Genomic DNA, 13,003 nt, shown 5'->3' on the forward strand with positions numbered 1-13,003 from the left:
AGAAGATGTTTGGGGAGCAGCTTAGTTGTCCTGAGGTGCCTATCACCCTTCACTGTCTCAGCAATATGGATCTTCCAAGGATCTGGGAATGGGAACCAGGCATAAGACAGATACATGTGGATGAGAAGAGGCCAGTCTTTCTCTGTGTAGGTACCAGCCCAAGATGAACATTGCTCCAGAAACACATGCACTCATGGTGCTAAACCCAATCTATTGAGGACTTAATATGAACTGCGATTTTTTTAAAGCATTTAATTCTTACCACAGTCCTTTGACATCTTATTATCTCCATTTTACAGATGAAGAAACAGGACAGATGGTTTAAGTAACTTGCACAAGGTCACACAATCACAACTAGTAAAGCCAAAATTAAAGTCCAGTCGGTCTGCATTCAAAGCTTGTGCTCCTGCCCCAAAGTGACAAGTAATGACTTAAAGGCAAGAAAAACAGACCCTCCTCTACCCACCATCCTCATACACAGTTTTCCAGCCCAGGATCTGAGCCATTTATTCATTTTCTCTCATATTCATTCATTCATTCAGTTCTTCATCACACATTTAGTGAAGCTCTGTCGTGGAATGTTCACACAGAAGGTACAAAAATGAGGCAGGTGTATTTTCTCCCATCTAACGGGGGATGACCACATGAAGAGATCTGATGGGCTGTGTGTCCCATGGCCTTACAGGGCAGTGGCGGAGGGTGGCCCAGGTCATCCACTTTCTGGGAAGGCAGAACAAGAAACACCAGTTGGACGACTGCTAGAGATGTTTATGCAGCCTCGTATGTTAAGTCGTATATTTTGAAAACTTTTTAAATTTTTTCTTTAAGAAGATTTTAGATGTTTATCACTGAGTACCAGAGGGATGTAGGCTGATGCCCTTATCAACAAAGTCAGGGACCGTGGCACACAAGGATTGACCACTGCAGACACGGTCACAATGCTACCTCCAGATGGCCTGAATCCCCCTGCCCTCTCTGGTGGGGAGAAGGGCTGGCAGAGCCATTAGCATGGGCTCCGGCCAATCCTGGCCACTTTGACACTCCTGGTGCTGACTCAGGGTCCTGGAGGAAGTGATGAGGTGGGCGGTAGAGATGCTCAGGGCAGCGGCCCCTTTCCATCCACACTGGAACTATTTCAGTATTTTACCACCAATTCGGCCATTCCCTTGTGCACTGGCTGAACATCAGCCCTGCTCCAAGTCTCAGTTTCCCCTTTGTAAAGGGAAAGGTCTGGATTCAGGGGTGACCAGAGGTCATCATGGTCTTGAGATTCCAGGCCTGTAGGCAGGGGGTGAGAGGTTCACTAGGAGCACAGAAGGCCAAGACTGGGGAGAGGCAGCAGAGAGAGTGGCCTCCCTTCGGCCCAGGTGGGAGGTTCACAGAGACACACTTCCTTCTTCCCCAAGGCAGGACTTGTTACAGTGAGCTTCAGGCAGTCTGGCTGTTAGGACTAACTAGGATGTCGCCCTCCCTGCAGCATCCACCACTCCATAGACAACATGAGAGAAGTGTGTAAGTATAACTAGAAACAGGCTAGTGTCCTGATATTCTCTGTGATGGAGGGGACAGCCCTCCTCAGAGACCTGGGGAGCCCAGAACCATGGGAAGCCTGAACACACTTTACTTTCTCAGCAGTGACAGTCAGAACCCTGGCCTACTAAAGCAGAAATTAAAGAGGAAAACCTAAGTTCCTGCCTGTTCCAGGCTGACTCACTCCAAGGCCCTGCTAGGATTAAGATAACTTTATATACAAGGCCAGGAAGAGCCCAGAAGGAATAGACTCCAGGAACAGGGATGAGAAAAACAAGTTCTTCTTATCAGCCTTCCCCCTTTGAGATTCTTTCCCAGGCCAATATTTCTTTGCTCTGTTCTCATAACTATTTTTGTAACTATTTCTCTCTAAGTTTATAAGAATTTTTTAAGTTCATGTTTTCCATCTGTGTGACCCTAAGAAGGTCACAAGACATGCCTGAGCAAGCCTAAAATAGTGACCATCTGCTGACAGCCTGCTGGGTGGCCCAGCAGAGGTCACCAGACATGTTTGAGTCATACACTTGTCACTGTTTGATTAACTGCCTATGTTCTGCTTCTGTAAGCTTGCTAAGCCCACCCTGTAAGTTTTGCACAGCTGCATGCTTAAAAACCAGGCCCCATTTTTTTCCAGGCTCAGCCTTTTGGATGCGAATCCACTAGGCAAGTGGTCACTTTAATAAAATCCTCCTGTCTCACCCATTGGTCTCTCCAGTCTCTTGAATCCCTCAACACTAAGACGGCTCCAAGACAGCATGTGAGATTTAAGTAATAACTTTTTTTTCGTTTTTATTTTTGTATGAGACTGGGTCTGGATTTTTCACCCAGGCTGGAGTGCAGTTGTGCAATCACAGCTCACTGCAGCCACTTCCTGGGCTCAAGCCACCCTCCCACTTCAGCTTCCCAGGTAACTTAGGACTATAGGTGTACACCACTATCGTTGGCTAATTTTTGTATTTTTTCCAGAGACAAGGTCTCACTGTCTCACTGAGCTCGGGCTGGTCTCAAATTCCTGAGCTCAAGAGATTTACCAGTCTCAGCCTTCCAAAGTGCTAGGATTACAGGCATGAGACACTGTGCCTGGCCAGTAATTTTGTTTTATTATATTAAGGTGAGGTTTATACCACCTTCTTCTGATTACAGAAGTAGTACATGTTCATTATATAACACTGAAAATGTAAGCAGTATAAAGAAGAAAATAAAAAAGAATATGAAAATCACTAGTGGTCCCATTGCCTACCGATACACTATGTGCTGCTTCCTAATCTTTACTTCCTCTCCCTCCATGTGTGTCTTTGTGTGTGTGTGTGTGTGTGTGTGTGTCTGTCTGTCTGACTGTGTGGGTTTTTTTTTGGCACATAGGACAATAGCTGACATTTATAGCTCCCCTACCAGTGTTGAGCATTGTGTTAAGCAATTGACAAAGTGTATTTTATTTAATTCCTACAGAAAACCAATAAAGGGGAAGGGCAGTATAATTTACAGAATTTTCCAGATGAAAAGACTGGGGCCTGACTTGAGGTCACATTTTATATACAGCATTGTATTGTACTTCAGACACTTAACAAAGTAAGTGTCCTGGAGAATCTTGGTCTGTTAGTCTACATAATAACATAAGCATCTTTTGTAGGATTAATTGTTTTTCCAAAGCATGCCTGGAATGCTTGCATAACATTTTAAATATGTTGTTTATCACCAGGCACAGTGGCTCACACCTGTATTCCCAGCATTTTGGGAATCCAAGGCAGGTGGATTGCCTGAGCTCAGGAGTTTGAGACCAGCCTAGGCAACATGGTGAAACCCCATCTCTACTAAAATACAAAAAAATAGCCAGGCATGGTGGAGTGTGCCTGTATTCCCAGCTACTTGGGAGGCTGAGGCAGGAGAAGTGCTTGAACCTGGGAGGTGGAGGTTGTGGTGAGCCGAGATTGTGCCACTGCACCCCAGCCTGGGCAACAGAGCGAGACCTTGTCTCAAAAAAAAAAAAAATGATTTTATCAAACCATTTTCATCTTTGAAACATTTCAGGTCTCCTCTTTGGCTTTTTCACATTATAAATAATACTGTGATAAACATCCTTCAGCAGAAACCTTCACAGGCTAGCTTCCTAGAAGTAGAGGTATTAGGTCCAACGTTGTGAGTTGTTTTAAAGCTATTGATTTGTCTGGATAAAATTGCTTCCAGAGATATTGTCCCATTGCATTGCAATCAGTGGATCTCACCTTCAGTATTTTGTGCAATTAAAAAAAAGAATGTTTCTCCTTTTAAAGATTATATTTAAAATAGCTTTTAAATACGAAAAATTTGTATCTACAAATAAGAGATAGTGAAAAAATAATAAAAGAAACAAAAGCAGAAAGTAGATGAAAACATTAAAATTCAAATCATAGGCCTCTGTCATGGAGAAGACAGCTGCAATAGCTTTTTTGTTCTTTTATCTATCTTTGATACATTCTTCTTTTAATTAATTTTTACCCCAACTTACGTGCTGGCTGAGTTGTCGATTTGTTGCTGGGATGGAAGGAAGAAATTTGCACCTTGTCTTTTGCAGGTTATGAGAGCCCTGTCTGTCCTTGTGGTTATGTGGGTGTCTTTTATATTATTGTGAATATTGAGCTTTGAAAATAACCTAACAGTGAATCAATTGCTGGGCTTCTATTACCAGTAGTGGGACACAATGTACATCATGTAGACAGGCAGACTTGTCACTGACAAAGGGGTTGACCCCTGGAAAACCAGCACAGAGCCAGCTCTTCTGTCTGAATCCCCTCTCTCCAAAACATAACATAAGTCATGGAAAGAAATGAGAGTCTCAAGAAATGAGACTCTTACCGTGATGAGAGGGAGACCTTGAAAAGCTACTTTAGTGATTAGGAAGAGAAGTCCCCTTTTGCATCCCAAATCAAGCAGAGGACTGGTAGTCCAAATATAATTTCGGAATAACCTGAGTCACCTGGACCCTGAGGAATCCTGGCCTCTTAGTCCACATTTGCAGAAATATCAGGAGGTCAATCAGGAAGCTGGTTAGTCATCTCAACACAGGGTCAAAAAGCTCCTAGGTATGCAAATAAATGTGCACACTGGAAATTGAGTTCAGTCATTTTTCCATGGCCTAGAGAACTATGATGATGAAAATGTTCTACATTTGTGCTGGCCAGTTCAGTAGCCACTAGCCACATATGGCTATTGAGTAACTGAAATGAGGCTAGTACGACTGACCAGCTAAATTGTAAATTTTGTTTTATTTGAATTAATTTTAATTTTAATAGGCATCTGTGGCTATTGGCTACTGTACTGAGTAGCACAGAGATGAGAAATAATAGAAACCTTTTTGTTTAGTTGTTTCAAGGGCTAACATTGTCAAAAGCTCAATTCCTGTTTTATGTAAGGTTTTGGTTTATATTTTCTCAAAGAAGTGAAGTACAGAAAAAAGAAAACAAAACAAAAGGATGATCAAGCAGAACTTTGGTAAGGAAGGGTGAAGCAGAGATACTTAACTCAGTGTGGGGACAGCAGCAATGACCTTGTTTGAAACGCAGCTCCTGTCTCTGTGGCTCTCTGTGCTCTGCTGGGGCATCAGTTCCTTTACTTCTTAGTCAAAGCAGTTATTTCGATGGTGCAATGCTTTTTTGTACCATAAGCATGATTTTTTACACAGCTGGTTTATCTCCAGTATGGAAGCTCTCTGCTTAATCGTCTTGACTTTTCTGGGCTTGTTCCCACTCTACAGATGTAAGCATGACACCTGTATCTCTCTCTCCAGGCTCTGATCTAGGATGACAGTTTCTATGATGTGCCCATCTAGAGAAATACACAAATTGCAACTTTAAGAAGAGAAAAAGAGGGCCCTGCAAAAGGCATCTACAGGCCCTATGTGCTGTTCACCTTTCTTATTTATGGGTGAAGTGAGTCCTCATCCATTTATTGGGCAGTTGCAAGCAAAGGACTTAACTGACTATGACAACTCACCTTAAGGTAAAACAATTTTTTCTGTTTTGAGTTTCCACTGTTGAAAAAAACCTAGTTATTCTAATTAAGAATAGTTATAGATAGTATAGTGATAGCCTTTTTTTTTTCTTTTTTTTTCTTTTTTTTTTTTTTGAGACAGGCTCTTGCTCTGTCACCCAGATTGGAATGCAGCAGCATGATCATGGCTCACTGCAGCCTCAACCTCCCTGGGCTCAGTGATTCTCCCACCTCAGTCTCCTGAGTAACTGGGAATACAAGCACATGCCACCATGCCTAAATATTTTTTGTATTTTGTTTTGTTTTGTAGAGATGGGGCTTTGCCATGTCACCTAGGCTGCTATTGACCTTCTGGACTCAAGTGATCCTCTCTCATCAGCCTCCCAAAGTACTAGGATTACAGGTGTGAACCAGCATGCCACGCCTATACTGATATCTTTAAGTAAGCCTCTCCTATCTTCTTTTGAGCAGTTTTTCAAAGCAACAGGCACATTATTAAATAAGAAAGTTGATGTGCTTCCCTAATGCCTGCTAATAAAGTAAAGAACTAAGGAACCTCTGTGATTTCAATGAAGTCTCTTCAGATGTTATGGGCTACTTGTTATGACAAGCATGGTAGGAACTGTAGGTCAAGCTGTCATAGGCAAATAGATCTTGCTGAAGAGGAAGAATTATTGGCTAAGATAATACCCTAGGATACCTGGCATACTTTAGACACAGCTAAATTGAATGCTTTCTGAGGAGGAGTGTATTAATCTGTTCTCACACTGCTATAAAGACATACATGAGACTGGGTAATTGAAAAAGAAAAGGGATTGAATTGGCTCACAGTTCTGTGGGCTGTACGGACTTATGCTTATAGGGAGGCCTCAGGAAACTCACAATCATGGCAGAAGGTGAAAAGGAAGCAAGCACATGTTCACACGGCTGAAAGGAGTCAGGGGAGATGCTACACACTTTTTAAACAAGCAGATCTCAGGAGAACTTTATCATCAGACAGCAAGAGGGGGATGAGGTTAAACCATTAGAAACCACCTCTATGATCCAGACACCTTCCAGCAAGCCCCTCCTCCAACACTGGCAATTACAATTCCACATGAGATTGGGGGTGGGGAGTGCACAAATCCAAACCATGTCAAGAAGCATTTTAGAAATTGAGGGAAGTTCTAATCAGACGGCAATTCAGGACAGCACATTCCATCAGCATAATACTCCTCTCAATACATGCCAAAATGGGAGAAAGGAAAAAGTGCAAGGATGAAGATGGGACACAGCAAAATGGCAAGATGACTAACTAGATGACCCCTGTGGAAAGCATTTACTGATTCAAAAACCAAATAATGAAGAAAATAAGAGCAAATTTGCTGAGTTTCTATGCTCTTTATGCTTATTAGGGAAGGGCAAAAGACAGCCCCTCGACATTGTTATTGTTAATTAACATCATCACTGCCTGCTCTTAAGTGTCTAGATACTTTCTAGAATCTAGTATTATCTTCACTCAAATGTTTTTTGGATGTGCCCTTCATGCATGTGATATTGCAAAAACATTCTACATTAGCCACAGCAAGATGGCTATGTAATAATTGGGATCACTTTAGGGGAGCGTATTTGTACCACATTTTGAGACGGAAAATGAAGTAAAGATATCCATTTGTCAATTTCTTCTACATTATGTCAAACATTCAAAGAGATTATTTTATTTATTTCAAAGATGTATACATGTTGAAATTAAAATTTAAATTAAGAAAATTTATAAACTGAGTCAAAAGAAAAGTAAGCGAGGCAGTTGGTTAATGTGTTGGTTAATGCCACCATGGTTCTGCATGCCCTGGAAGTGTCAGGCATGTATGACTAAAGTATTCGGCATGTGGCCAGGTGTGGTAGCTCATGCTGTCACTCCAGGATGTTGAGAGGCTGAGGCAGGTGGATTGCTTGAGCTCAGAACTTTGAAACCAAGCAAGGCAACATGGTGGAACCCCATTTCTATGAAAAATATGCAAATTAGCCAAGCATGGTGGTGCCCGCCTTTTAGTACCAGCTACTGGAAAGGCTAAGGTGAGAGAATCATTTGAACCCAGGAGGTCGAGGCTGCAGTAAGCTCTGGTTGCACCACTGCACTCCAGCCTGGGTGCAAGAGGGAGACCCTCTACCCAGGACTCTTGGGATATGACATACCCATAGGGATTGCCTGCAGTAACCTCATATTTCAGGGGAAGTGGAGATCATATGTACCTATACCAATATGTAGCAAAAAAGAAAAACATAGAAATGATAGCAGAAATGGCCCAAAGAATAAAAGAGGGTGGGGGTAATTGAGAGAGGCTTTCTGGTGATAAAATTTGAACTGATTTCTGGAGAATGGGTTGAATTCCAATAGGGGGAGATGGACCAAAGTTAATTTTGATGAGGGAAATGTCTTGAGCAAAATCTAGAAAAGGAAAACATGCCCATTTTAAGCATTAACGAGTGGTCCAATTGGGGTACAGTGCAAGAAGAGAGTTCTAGTGAAAAGGTAGTTGGTCTGATAGGTCAGGGTCTTGCAGGCAGAGGAAGATACTATCATTATTTCATTTTTCAGATTGAAAAACAGACACAGAGAGTCCAAGGTCACAAAGCCAGAAGGGAATCCGGGCAGTCTAGGGTAGCACCCTCTTCTTAAATGATCCATTAAAGGGCCTCTTCTCCAGGCACTCTAAAACCCTTCTCCATCTTTAGCTTCCCCAGAGTACAGTGAGGCTCCCTGTCTACCTCACAGGATGGGGTCTCAGAAAAGCAACAGATCCCAACTCATACTAGCTTTTAAATAAAAAAAATTATAACCTTGTGAAACAAGAAGTACAGAGGTTGGGCAAGAGCCAGCCCTGGTTCATTCAGCAGCTCAACAACAAATCCAAGGGCCTGGGTATTTGTTCACCTCTCCACACCACCGTCCTCATGGGCCAGCTTCTACCTCCTCCTGAATACTGTGTCTTTGCCTAGTTTTCTCCCTGATTCTGGCTCAATTGCTGCTTCCTAGGGGCAGCCTTTCCTGCCTCCGTCTTGGGGTCAGTCTGCCTTCACAGGATCTTGTAGCACCCCTGGGTCTGCTGCATTTTCCCTTATTACATAATTTTATAACTAACGTCAGCTCTTTCTGTTAGATTCTAAGCTCCACTAGGGAATAAATTCTGTGCATTTTTGATCATTATTGAACCCTGGAGTCTACCACGCAAATATTTGTCAAATGAGAAATGGTAGCTCTGTGCAGGACCAAGGAACCCAAGAACCACAAGAAATAATCTGCCAGAACACTCATTACAGCTCACTCTCCTCTGGTGACATTTCCCTGAGGCACATTCCTGTTGGTTTCTTCCCCTTAAGAAGCATTCTTCTTTCTCCTTCCTATAAAAGCCAGGTTTTTCTCAGACAGCCACAGCATGCCCCATGCAAAGAGATTTGGATTATTCTACCATCTTGAGGCATTTCTGCGGAAACTGCAATCAGCCCAGGTAGCCCATGACCTAAGCTGACCCAAGCTGACTGAAGGGAGAACGTATTCTATGCACCCTATGCAGTTCCACAGGGTTCTGGTTTCCCCAGCTGCTGCTGGTGGTCATCATGTAACCAAGGTATTGCTAGTGCTTATGGAGAAAACAGAGCAAGTGGAGAGAAACTGAGTAGGTAAAAGTGGACAGGGCTTGGTGATGTTTGGGATATGAGGGATAAGACAGAAGATGGTCTTAGGAAAATCTCCTGTTCTTTCCTTTTGGAAAATGGTATAGATGAATAAAAGTTCCAATCACTGGGGTAGAAAACACTTGGAAAATAAAAGATTCATCCAGGCAAGTCTTTCATAAACTATTCCATAATCAGTTTCATAAGTGAAAGGGAGTCAGAACTCATCTCCACCTTGTTTGCTTCTATCATACTGTGTTGTACTGTTGGATCTACTTATCATATTCTTCCTGGCAGCAGACTTACCTACTAATGTTTGCACTTCCTCCTTGCCGGCCTGGAAGCTCTGAGGCAGCAGGAGCAGTGTGTGTATACGCATGTGTGTGTGCACTTTCTTGTGTGTGTGTAATTGGATTCCCCACAGCACATTATTGTTTTATCCATAGTAAATGGTGGATGAATATTTGCAGGATTTAGCTGGACTGCAGCATTGTGGAGGTCAGATAACCACATTTTGATAGAGAAGTTGCATTCTAACCTTGAGGCAAACAAAATGCCCATCTTGTCAGCCTTCCTCACACTGGCTGTGCCTTTCCTTTGTGGTTGTATGTTTAAAGAGCTCATCCAACAAGCTACTTAAAAAGGGGATTGGACCTTTGCCAGCCTCAGGCTGCATGGCAGGGTGACTGTGTCTTTGAATATCCCGGATGGAGGCTGGTCATCCTTTTGTCTTTGGGTGAATAGACTACTCAGGAAGGCAGGGATGAATGCACCCCCCACGCCGCTTTCTTGTTAATGAGTTCGCAATTTATTTTGGCAGATCTAAAATAATATTTCAAAGGCAGTGTAGAAGTAGATGGGGACATTACTTGTAATTGTTTATTACTGTTATGACATGACATTTGCCTACAGAAAGAGAGGCAAGCCACCATCTTCAAAGGAGGGCATAGTCATCGACTGTGATCCTGGCGTCCATGTTGAAATATCATGGCAACTATCTCCCAGCACTGGACTTGATTACTTCTACTGCATTCGCAGTGATAGCTGAGTTGCTTTATCTACTTTCTTCAACACCATTTGTGGAAGGGAAGCTAGAAAACTGCACTATGTATGGCTTCATGCACTGAAAATTTGACGTTATCAAAGGAGGCATGATCTTGTCTCTCTCTATCCCTCTACAAATGTTTTCTATAATTATATTCAAAGGCTCATGGGGCTTACCATGGGTCATGGAGGAAGGGCTGGTAACTCTTTCAACCACAGGTAAAATGTTACAAACATCTGAAACCTGCATTTTTACAGGTGAGAGAAATGAGGCCAGAAAAGTTAAGTGCATCATGTTCAATACAATTTTATTTGGTGATCAGGCAGCCCTGGGTTCAAATCCTGGCTCTATTGCTACCAGTTACCACTTAACTCCATCTGAGCTTCAGGTTTCCCATCTGTGTCATAAGCAGTAACAGCAGCTATCCTGTAGGACTACTGTGAGAATTACAACTCAGGCAATGATCATATTTCTTGACACAGAGGTGTTCATGACCTAGGTAGTGTTATTATTATTATGTCTAAAGTCACAAAGGGAATTTTTGAGAAAGCTGGAATGAAAACTTGTTTCTCTCAACTCTGAGCTTATTAGAGCACACTGTTTTGCTTGAATAAAGCAACCCTGGAGTATCTCAGGGGAGGGTGTTAGTATCATCTGCTCAGGCACGGTTTCATTTACTATATACCCAGAGACTAGCCTGTACAAGTTGTGGGGTGATACTCATGTGAGTTGGTGGACTTTTGGTCAAATATTTTCCCTAAACCCAGGTCTCTATGGCATTCTACAGAACACTCTGCATCCTTCTAAGGGACACTGGAAGAGCAAATGGATTGTACAGTGAGTTACAAATAAAATGGCCAATCTCAGCATGAAAGACTGAGGGTGTTACCTGAATGAGGATGCAGACCCTCCATCTACACACAAGCAAACCTAAGTGCCCATGAGCCTGCTGGAAAGCAATCACATGCTATGTAAAGGCTTAGTAACAGTGATGAATATTTTAACTTGAACTCCAGCTCCAGAGCAGTTCAGCGGCCTCTCTTCCAGGAACAGAAGCCAAAGCAGCTCAGGATTCTTGAAGGCTCTGAAAGGTAAATGAGAATCCTGGTATATGTCAAGACTTTCCCACCAAAGAAGGGCTCCGTGTGTAGAGACTTAGAAAGGATTCCCAACTTCGGCCCCTTCAAAACCAGAAACAAAGGTGGCGGACAGCCCAATTAAGTGGCCCTAGAGATTTGCCCAGGAGCTGGAGCCTTCTGGAGAAGTCCAGTTTTCCTATGCAGGGAGAGGACTGGGAGTTCTCTGGTCACAAGCGATCTCCCTTTGTTTTCATGAAGCTATGTCTCTTACCTGGTAAGAAAAATGGAACTGCATGCAGCTGCTGAAAACTTTAACCAGAAACCCAAAGATGTTGGCACAAAGAAAGGAGGCCTGAAGAAAACACGTGACCATGAAAACACATTTAGCTCTTAATCTGACCCATTTCTCATGGGCCAGGCCTGGTGCCAGGAATGTGGTGATGAATAAGGCGTGAGCTGAGATTGTGAGGATGAGAGGGAGTCCACCCTGTGGGGATCTGGGATGACAGAACGGCTCCGCAGATAGGGGACCCCGTGGCCATAAGTTTTGCTGCGTGGAAAAGAGCTTGGAGTAACTGAGGTCAGCTGGATTCCTTAAACAATGCTCAGAGCCCTTGAAGCCATCTAAGGGCACACTTCTCAGGCCTGCTCCAAACCACACTCAACTGGGAATCTTTTAAGGACAGCTGCTGTGTTAGGCTTGCCAGAGATGGTGCAGTTTTCCCCTGCGGCGGTAGAGGCACAGACCGCCTCTGTGCAGGAGCGGGGCCTCACAATGCCTTGGATTAGGGCAGAGGAGGATCTCCGCCTCTCCTGGTCCTGGGCTGAGACATGGGAGGACCCCGACCCATGGCTACACGGACTCTGGCACCAGAGGACCCCCGCTCTCCAGCGCCCTAGACTGAAGCAGAAGACCTCAGACCTGCTCCGCCCTGAACGAGAGTACAGTGGGACCCGCGACCAGCCCTGGCCTCAGGCACTGGAGGACCCTGCAACGCCATGTGCTAGACTGTGCTACTGAAGGACCTCTCCCCCGGCTCCGCCCTGGACTAAGGCACCAGAGGATCCCCGCCCCGCCCCGCCCCGCCCCTCTCTATCCTGGGCTGTAACACTGCAGAACCCCCACCCCTCCACACCCTGGACTCTAGCTCCTGAGGACCTCAGCCCTGGCTCGCCCTGAACTACTCCTGCCCCTCTGTGCTCTGGACTGTGGTTCCAGAGGTCCTGGTCCTGAGGCAACTTGGGCTACCGCGTGGACTCCAGGACCCCAGTCCCGCCAGGCCCTAGACCAAGACACAGGAGAACCTCTGACCCACCGCCCCCTGGATAGGGCACCAGAGGACCCACACCTTGCCGTGCCCTGGACTACAGCACGGAGGGACCCCGATCCGCCGGGCACTGGGCTCCTGCACAGAGGAACCCCCGCCATGAAAGTCTGGACTATCCTTGCCCCACCGCATCCTGAACTACTATTGCACGCCAAGACCCTCGCCTGAAAGCGCCCTACACTCTGGCATAGGGGAACCCCGCCCCGCAGAGCCCTGGACTCTGGCATTGGAGGACTCCCACTACATTATATGCTGGACTTCTGCACCAGAGGACTCCTGCCCCGCCGCACCCTGGACACCTGCACTAGAGAACCCTGCCCCGTCGCCCCCTAGACTATGGCACGGGAGGATCCTTGCCACCGACTTCGGAATAGTAAGACCCCTGACCCGCCATGCACTGG

The 13,003-nt window shown here is 44.7% G+C and overlaps 1 long non-coding RNA gene across 1 annotated transcript in view; it reads right to left on the reverse strand.

Moving 5' to 3' along the window:
- Positions 1 to 267: 267 nt before the first annotated feature.
- The window catches only part of LOC129022337 (uncharacterized), a 34,142-nt gene continuing 21,406 nt past the window's right edge, over positions 268 to 13,003 (reverse strand). The window contains exons 3-4 of the long non-coding RNA XR_008496373.1: positions 5,029 to 5,331; positions 268 to 720 (exon numbers count right to left, since the gene is read on the reverse strand). This is a non-coding gene — a long non-coding RNA (uncharacterized LOC129022337). The remainder of the gene's footprint in view (positions 721 to 5,028; positions 5,332 to 13,003) is intronic.

This window comes from Pongo pygmaeus, chromosome 22, assembly GCF_028885625.2.
Source record: "Pongo pygmaeus isolate AG05252 chromosome 22, NHGRI_mPonPyg2-v2.0_pri, whole genome shotgun sequence".
In the NCBI taxonomy this organism is placed as follows: Eukaryota; Metazoa; Chordata; class Mammalia; order Primates; family Hominidae; genus Pongo; species Pongo pygmaeus.